The sequence below is a fragment of the Chiloscyllium punctatum genome, chromosome 19, assembly GCF_047496795.1.
Source record: "Chiloscyllium punctatum isolate Juve2018m chromosome 19, sChiPun1.3, whole genome shotgun sequence".
In the NCBI taxonomy this organism is placed as follows: Eukaryota; Metazoa; Chordata; class Chondrichthyes; order Orectolobiformes; family Hemiscylliidae; genus Chiloscyllium; species Chiloscyllium punctatum.
Window position 1 is genome coordinate 47,117,515 of NC_092757.1, and position 9,853 is coordinate 47,127,367.

Consider the following 9,853-nt stretch of genomic DNA (forward strand, 5'->3'; position numbering starts at 1 on the left):
TGTCCGAAACGTCGATTCTCCTGCTCATTGGATGCTGCCTGACCTGCTGCGCTTTTCCAGCAACACATTTTCAGCTCTGATCTCCAGCATCTGCAGTCCTAACTTTCTCCTGGTAGTTCTCAACTCAATTTCCTGCTTTGTCCCCACAGCCCTTGATTCCCTTCCTGATCAAAAATCTGTTTATCACAGCCTTAAATGTACTCAATGACCCAGCCTCACAGCCCTCTGCAGGAAAGAATTCCACAGATTTACCACTGTCTGAAAGAATAATTCCTCATCTCTCTCTCTCTCTCTCTCTTAAAGGAGACCCCTTATTCTGAGATTATGTCCTTCTGTCCTAGGCTCTCCCATAAGGGAAAACGACCTTTCCACATGTACCCTGACAAGTCACCCAAGAATCTTGTATGCTTCAATAAGGTCACCGCTCATTCTTCCAAACTCCAATGAATACAGACCCAACCAAGTCAACTTCTCAGAAGAAAAGTTCTCCATGCCTGGATTGAGCTGAGTGAGCCTTCTCTGAACTGCCTCCTATGTCAGTATGTCCAAAGTTATTCACAGTATTCCAGCTGTGGTCTGACTAGATCCTTTTACAGTTTTAACAAGACCTCCCTACTTTTATACTCTATTCTCTTTGAAATATGCAATTCTCTGCATTCCATTTGACTTCCCTATTACCTGCTGAACTTGGATATTAGTTTTGATTTGGATTTGTGCACAAATCCCTCCGTGTTATCGTTGTAGTCTGTAGGCTTTCTCTATTTAAATAATTGTTCAGCTCCTCTATTCTTTCTGCCAAAATGCATAGCCTCACATTTTCCCATATCATATAGCATCTGCCAAGCATTTGTCCACTCCCTAACCTGTCCATATCGCTCTCTGCAGACTGAGACATCTTTCACTACTCACTATTTTTGGGTCATTCGCAAACTTGGCAATAGTGCGTTCCCCATCCAATAACTGTAGCCCCAGCATGGATCCCTGTGGCACTCCACTAGTTACAGATTACCATCCTGAAAATGACTGTCTTATTCTAACTCCTTGTGTCTATCCATGCTACCTCCAACACTCATATTAAGTAGGCTAACATGTGGTGCCTTATCAAATGCCTCCTCAAAATCCAAACATGTTACATCGGCCAGTTGCTGTTCACCGATCCTATTTGTTATCTCCTTCGAGAATTCTAATAAATTTGTCAGACATGGTTTTCCCTTTGTGAAGCCAACTAATTCTGCTTCATCATATTACTTCTAAATGCTTTGCTATTGCATCCTTTATAATAGTTTTTACTATTTCCCCAATAGTAGAAGTTAAGTTAACGGCCTATAGTTACTACTGTTTTGTCTCCTTCCTTTTTCAGTAAATGTGTTACATTGACAGTTTTGCTGTCCACTGTAACGTTTCCAGAATTTAATGATTCTTGGAAGATTACTTCCAGTGCATCCACTATCTCCGTATATACCTTTAATATCTGAGGATGCATCCCATCATGTCCAGGTACATTTTTGTTCTTTAACCTCATTATTTTTCCAAGCATCTGTTCTCAAATGATAGTTATTGCACTTATTTCCTTTCTGTCTTTTGCCTCTTGATTATTTAGTTATTCTGGAATGCCAACAATATCATCTACAAGAAGACTGATGCAAATTATTTATTCAACTCCTCTGCCATTTCCTGATTCCTCATTATTATTTCCCCAGCCTTGTTCTGTAAGAGCCCTATGTTCAATTTGGCTGTGTCTCTTTCTTCTTATATTTTTAAAGAAGTTCTTTCTGATGTCTTGAGCTCCCTTGCAAGTTTCTGCTCCAAGTTTATCTTCTCCCTTTTTTTATTTTGGTTGTCTTTTATTGGTTTTAAAATCTTTTCCAATCCTCTTGATTACCACTTATCTTTGCCACATTGTATGTTTTTACTCTCAGTTTGATGCTATCCTCAACTTTCCTGGTTCACCATCATTGGCTTATCCCCTTAAGATTCTTCTTTCTGACTGCAATATATCTTTGCTCTGTGCCGTGAATTTTTTTTAAACATCTGCTATTGTTCCTCAAGCATCTTTGCTGCTAAACCCCTTTCCCAGTCCACTCCAGCTAATTCTACCTTCATTCCTTTGTAATTTTTCTAATTTAAGTTTAGCAGAATATTAAATTCTGCCATGTCATGGTCACTGTTTCCTAGGGGATCTTTTATTTGAACTTAATGAATTAAAGCTGCCTCATTACACATCACCAGATCCAAAGTAGCCTGATGCCTGATTGGACCCACTGTGTCGTGTTCTAGAAAATGGTCCCAAATACACTCAATGCATTCTTTTCATGACTACTTTTGTCAATCTGACTTTCCCAGTCTACTTGGAGATTAATATATTGCCTTTTTTACAGGCCCTCACCATCTCCTGAGCATTCTGTAAACACAGTATAGCTACAATGGCACGGTAGGGGGTTGCGATGAGTCCTTTTTAATTTCTTTCCTCCACCCATATGGATTCTACATCTTCCCATCCAGAACTATTTCCTGCTTTCATATTTATTCCATTCTATGCCAAGCTATCCCAGCATCCTTTCCTTCCTGGCTGTTGTTTTGAAAAGTCACATACCCTTCAACATTTAGTTCCCATTTCACCTTTGATCTCTTTTTAACCAAGTCTCTGTAAGGGGCTATGAGACCATAAACATTAAACTCTATTTAGACCATTAACTCATTTATTTTGTGTCCTATGTGTTTTCAAATAAAGCACCATTAAGTTTGCCTTTTTACTATTTTTGCCCCCTTGGATCCTACTTCCAGCTGTTTTTCTACATTTGTACACAATGTCCCTTCCAGTCCAACTCTGGCTATCGTTATCTAAATAGCTGCCCTGTAGTGCTGCCATGTCCTCTTGTGTTAGAAACCTACATTTCCCAAATCCCCCCCCAATATCCCTGAATATTCATTTGCCAGGACACTGGTCCCAGCCCCGTTCAGGGGAAGCTGGCCATGCTGATGCTTGCAATTGTAAAGTCTGCAGATAGTACTAGAGTCTCCTGAAGGGTGGAGGATGTGGACACTGCTGCAAGAGATCTAGGAGATAGTTTATAATTCATTAGGAAATTCTTGAACTTCCATTTATTCATTATCCAGAGATTGAAGATGAGATAAAGGAAAGCCAAGGGAGATGAATCATACAAGCTGATAATGAAGGGCCCATTGGCTTTCAAATGTTGGGGTGCTGTGGGGGTTGATGTATTAGATGACCCATGGGTAGACTTGGAGGCTTCATCAGAGGTTCTTGTGATGAAACATCCTCCAATATACTGAAGTAATGTTGTCAAGACTAGTACCATGGCACCATTTTTATGCAGCTTTCTTCAACTGAATTAAGCTGTGTAATGCTAGAATAGTGCTCCTTCACAACCTTCTGGTGCCTTCTGGGGATACCCACCCTAAGGGTCTCTGACTTCCCATTTGCCTGGATGGGTGCAGTTCCAACAACACTCAAGAAACATGACAGCATTCAGGACAAAGCAGTCTGCTTGATGGCACCACATCCACAATCCTCAACTCCACCCACCACCTACGTAGCAGCAGTATGTACAATCTTCAAGATGCACCACAGAAATTCACCTAGTACCTTCCAAACCCATAACCACTACCATGTAGAAGGACAAGGGCAGTAGATACATAGGAAAATCACCACCCGCATGTACATCTCCAAGCCATTCACCATCCCGACTTGGAAATGCATCGCTTTCTTTTACTGTTGTTGGGTCAAAAATCTGGAATTCACTTCCCGCAGCACTATGGGTCTACCTACACCTAATGGTCTGCAGCAGTTCAAGGAGGTAGCTCACTATTTGCTTTTTCTGGACAATTAAGTGTGAGTGATAAATAGTGGCCCAGCCAGTCACCTCCTGAATAATCAAACAAAAATAATGTGATTTGGAGGAGCCGTGGTGTTGGACTGGGGTGAAGAAAGTTAAAAATCACACAGCATCGGGTTATAGTCCAACAGGAATTAGGGGGTGGGGCCCCAGGTATTTTTACGGTGGCAAATTATACCAATGCAGCTGAAATGAAATTCATCCCTCAAGCTCCTTTTCACCATATGTACAAACACTTGTGCTTAATTGTCTGGATTCAGGCTTTTGTTACCTCTGGACTATTCCAACACAACCTGGCTTGCCTCTTTCATTCTACTCTCTGTAAACCTGAGATAATCAAAAAATCCTGTGTCCGAGCTCATGCCAATCACATCATATGTTTTCCCTAAGCTACTGAGCTACATTAGCTCCTGCTTAGTCAAAGACTTGATTTGAAAATTCTGTTCCTTGTTTTTAAATTCATCTGGACTTTGACTCTTGCTGTCTCTAATCTTCAATTGCACAACATTCCTCGATCTCTGTGCTCTTTCAATTGAGGCCTTTTGAGCGTCCTCAATTTTAAGCATGAATGACAATGACTGGGCATTAATGATCTGGTTGAATAACAGAATAGACTCGATGGGCTAAATGGCCTACTTCTGCCCCTGCACCATATCATCTTATGGTCACTCTGGAATTCTCTGCTGTATTTTTCTGCACCACTCTTTCCTCCTTTAGGACAGTCCTTAAAACTGACCTATCGGTCAGAGATTTCCAGTGTTGAAGAAGTCATTGCAATGAAACAGGAACTCTGTTTTTCTCTCTCCGTTGTTGCTGTCAGACCCACTGAGTTTCTCCAGCATCCTCAGTGTTGCAGATCTACAGTATCCACGATTTTCTTGTTTATTCTTCAGCATTTTTTGTTTTTATTTCAAATCTCTTTTGGTTATCTGGCTTGGTGTCTCTTTTTTTTTCATACAGCTCCTGCCTTGGAATGGATTATTATATTAAATACACTGAAAGTATTGCTGTTAAAAAGACGATTTGTTGTATTCCCTTAATTTTAAGAAGTAGTTTTTGAGGTCAAATGGCCATTTAATGATTTGCGTTTGACATTCTATGAGGTTCTCTTGATCACGCTCCCTGTGTAAGATTCAAACCATAAGTGAAGTATAAACTCTATTTTGAGCTGACCTTGCAGCATTTGGCAAGACTAGCTGATCACTCTGCCAGTGCCTACTCATGCAGTGGTTCAGGAGCACAAAATCAGCCCTAACATGTCCTGAGACTATGAGACTAGCTTCCTATGTGCTGTGTCTCTTCAATGAAGTCTCACTTATTATCTCAGCACAGTCACCTCTAAGTAAGAAACTTACACACTCAAATGCCGCTTCAGGGACTCGAGCACACAATGTAGGATCATAGAATCCCTACAGTGTGGAAGCAGGCCATTTGGCCCATCGAGTGCACACTACCCTTCCAAAGAGCATCCCATCCTGACCCACAACCCTCCATTTCTCATAGCTAATCCACCTATGTGCACATCCCTGAATGCTATGGGCAAACTAGCATGGCCAATCCACCTAACCGCCACATCTCTACACTGTGGGAGGAACTGGAGCACCTGAAGGAAACCCATGCAGTTATGGGGAGAACGTACAAACTCCACACAGACATTTGCCCAAGGATGGAATCAAACTCAGGTCCCTGGTGCTGTGAGGCAGCAGCGCAAACCACTGAGCCACCCCTATTTCTAAGTTGGTATTGCATAGCAAGAAGTTGTGGAGTCTTTCCCATGATCTTGTCAGCATTTATTCTTGAACTGAAACCTAAAGTAGGTTCAAGATGAATCTAAAGCAGATTTTTTTGTCATTGCTGTTTGTGGAACTATCTGTGCATGTTTTATTCTGCTATGTTTCCTACATTACATCAATGATTACATCTTAAAAGTACTTAATTGGCAATTTAAAAGGTCCCTAGTTAGTTGACGGTGTTTTATGGACACAAGCCTTTCTTTTATATGTATCTTCAAGGCGTTCAAAATTTCTCAATTCTGACTGTTCAGCTTCTCAGTGAAACCTATGGTGAAAATAGCATGTTGCACTTTCCCCACAGCTTTGGCAACAAAATTGCTACTCTTATTTGTTCAGCAATTCTGCAATTTGTTTAATTCAGGAGTTCCTCAGGGTAGTATCCTAAGCCCAACCATGATAAGATCAATGATCTTCCCTCATAAGGTCAGAAGTGAAGATGTTCGCTGATGATTGCTCAATGATCAGCACCATTCAAAGCTCATCTGAATCAGTCTATGTCCAAATACACACAAGATCTGGACAATATCCAGGTTTGGGTTGACTAGGCAGGCAACATTCATACCACATAAGAGTTATGCAATGACAATCTTCAACTAGATAGAATTCAACCATTGTTCCATGGCATTCAATGGCAAAAGCACTGCTAAATTATCCATTATCAACATCCCTGGAGATTTATCATTGACCAGAGACTGACCTGGGCTTGGCATGTAAATACAGTGGCTACAAGAGCAAGTCAGAGGCTAGGAATACTGCGGTAAGTGTCTCACCTCCTGACTCCCCAAAGCCTGCCCACCATCTATAAGGCACAAGTCAGGAATGTGACAGAAAGATCCCCACTTGCCTGAGTGGGTACAGGGACTAGGAGAAAGTGAAGACTGCAGATGCTGGAGATCACAGTCAAAACATGTGGCACTGGAAAAGCACAGCCTGTCAGGCTGCATTCGAGGAGCAGGAGAATCGACGTTTCAGGCATCATTCCAACAATACAAGAAGCTTGACACCACCGAGGACAAAGCAGCCTATTTGATTTGCTCTACATCCACAAACATTCACTGCCTCCATCACTGACACTCAGTAGCTGAAGTGTGTACATCTATAAGTTGAACTGCAGAAATTCACCAAACATCCTTAGTCAGCACCTTCCACCACTTCCATCTAGAAGGACAAGGGAAGCAGATATATGAGAACACCACCACCTGCAAGTCCCACTCCAAGCCACTCACCATCCTGACTTGGAGAGATATCACTGCTCCTTCAGTGTCACTGGGTCAAACTCCTGGAAGCCCCTTCTTAACAGCACTGTTGTTGCACCTACACCAAATGGATGGCAGCGGTTTAAGGAGACAGCTCCCTATCACTTTCTCAAGGGCATCTAGAGATGCACAATAAATGCTGACAGAGGCAGCAACACCCATTTTCCATGAATGAATAAAACAAAACTCATGTTCTGCCTCCACTTTCAAATTATCCTTTTGATCTGTAATTGTCAATGTCTTGATTTTTACACATTTGTAGTACTGCTTTGGATTTTCCTTTAACATTTAAATAAGTTAATTAGAAGCCCCTTTACTCTTCTAATCCTTTGCAACCACCACCTAAATAGTCAAGTTTGAATATTTTCTAATCAACCTGTTCAGAGACATCGTGACACTCCTCTGGAGTAGGTGAGACTTGAACTCAGACCTCCTGGCCCAGTGTTAGGGACATAAAAGCCCTCCCTTAATCTTCTAACAATTTAATTTTAAATTTAATTTTATCATAATTTATTTTCATAATTTAATTCTTTTAGCCCCTATATTATTGTGTAGGCAAATCTCTGCTGCATACCTCTATCACCAGTATCTTCATCCTGAGGGACAACGTGTCTAATTGAGTGCAGTACTCTAAATGGGGTCTAACCAGAGCTCTGCATAGCTATAACATAACTCCCATCCTTTTGTGGCTGTGGAGTCCTGCCTGACATCCCTCATGTAACACCATTAGAATACAAATCCAACAGACTGCATGTTTGTTGCATCTCTCACACCCTGCTGCATGCACTACTGTAAACGTTCCATCACAGATGCAATTGGTCAAAAATAATTGCATCAATAGTCTAATGGTTGATGGCAGGAGCCGTTGACGTTGACACCGAGAGAGTCTGATAACCCTCAGTGCATTTTTCTCATACTCACTTGCTCAGAAGCTCTGGAAAAAGGTTCTGTCTGTGATCAATAATTCTGCCAGTGTTCACTGAATAAGGAACAATTGGGCAAGATGCCAAAGGGTAACTTATGTCAGCTTGGAATCATCACACTTAGAAAAAAAAGAGAAACATGCTTTTTTTCTGTACGCTCTGATACAAAATAAACAGTCCTTTCGATATACAAATATTAATGATTAAATATGCCCCAAAATTCCGGTCGTCTCCTGTCAAGCATAGAGACACAGCTTTTCTATCTGGTAGCCACAGCCATGCCGCTTTGCAATTATCCCTACAAATGCCTTCTGCACCCTCTCCAAAGCCTTCATACACCCTTGGCATTCTCCATCCTCCCCTCCCCCTTCCCATATTAATCCTCCTCCATCCACCTCTCTCTTCTCCTATTCCTCCTCATCTATCCTTCCCATCTCTTGTCCTACCACTTCTCCTCCATCCGCTTCCCCCCTCACTTCTCCATTTACCCTACTCACACCACTCCCTTCCCCCGACACAAATGAGTTCCCTCATTAGCTGAAACATCGGTTCTGTAGGGACTTTGACAAAGGGGATCAGATTACACATTCCTAACCTGAGCGATAGTATAGGGAATCCTATTTTTACACCAAAGCAAGACTGCACACTTTCGAACAGAAAAAGAAGTACATTTGATGAGTCAGTGTACGCTTTCAAAAACAAGTTCTCATTAGCCTTTTCTCTTGCCAGGAAATTTGTGCATTCAAATACACATACAGACACATATAAGAATTTGTTTTATTCTTCCATAGAAAGTGGGAGTCACTGGGTGAAGCAACATTTATTGACCATTCCTAATTGCCCTTTCAGAAAGTGGTGGCAAATTGCCCTCTTGAGCCACTGCAAAGTGCTGTAGGTGGACCTTTACGGAGGGGATTCTAGGATGTTAACCCAGCGACAGTGAAGGAATACTTCCGAATCAGGATGGTGAGCGGCTTGGAAGGGAACTTGAAGGTGATGGTGTTCCCACATATCTGCTGCCCTTGTCCTTCTAGATGAGAGTGGTTCTGAGTTTGGATGGTGCTGTCTAAGGAGCCTCAGTGCATCTTGTAGATGGTACACACTGCTGAGCATCAGAGGGAGTGAAAGCATACACACAGACAAATACAGATTTACCCACACACAAATAAACATGATACAAATGCACATACACACTGAACATGCAGAAACATGCTCAGGTACATACAAACTCAGACATAAATACGTTGATGTATACGCACACAACCATAAGCAGTAAAAAAAAACTGCTGCTCCTCTGAGGATATTGTGAAGCCTGTGCCCTCAGCTGTAAGGGAATAGAAGGCAATGTCAACACCCCACGCCTCTTTCAAGCATTTAGAAAAATGGTTTATGTCTGTGATATAAATTGGATTTGAAGTTTTCTAAGACATAGCATGGTCGTGGTGCAATGTGCTCAGTCACCCACACATTTTGTCTATGCAGTCATTGAAACTGGTTTTATTATAAATGTATCTTTAATACCTTCCAAATTTAAAAGGCTACAGTGTCTTGTTTTCTTTATATGAGTCACATTTTTATGAAAACACAGCTTTTTACACTGTGGGATAGACATTTACCTTGGGTAGTAATATAAAACAGTAAAATTCACAAATAAAACCGGGCTATAAATGAACGACTGTTACACTGTCTGGGATAAATTTATACCTTCATTATTTAGAATCAGTGGATACATGCTGCTGTGGATTTGCGGATGGAACCTGAGATCTGCTGCACTTCCATTAACCATAGAACAGTACATTTATAGAGAAATAGGCTAGATAAGACTGGGGAGTAGAGTGCTGGGAAGAGAAAATAGTTTATTTTAATTTTCAGAAGCCTTTCGACAAGTTCCAACCAAAGAGGCGAATAAGCAAAATTGGAGCACATGGACTTGGAGGTCTGGATTGAGAATTGTTGCACAGACAGGAAACTATGCACTGATAAATTGTTGATTCAACAGTTGGCAGGGTGTAACCAGTGGGTTA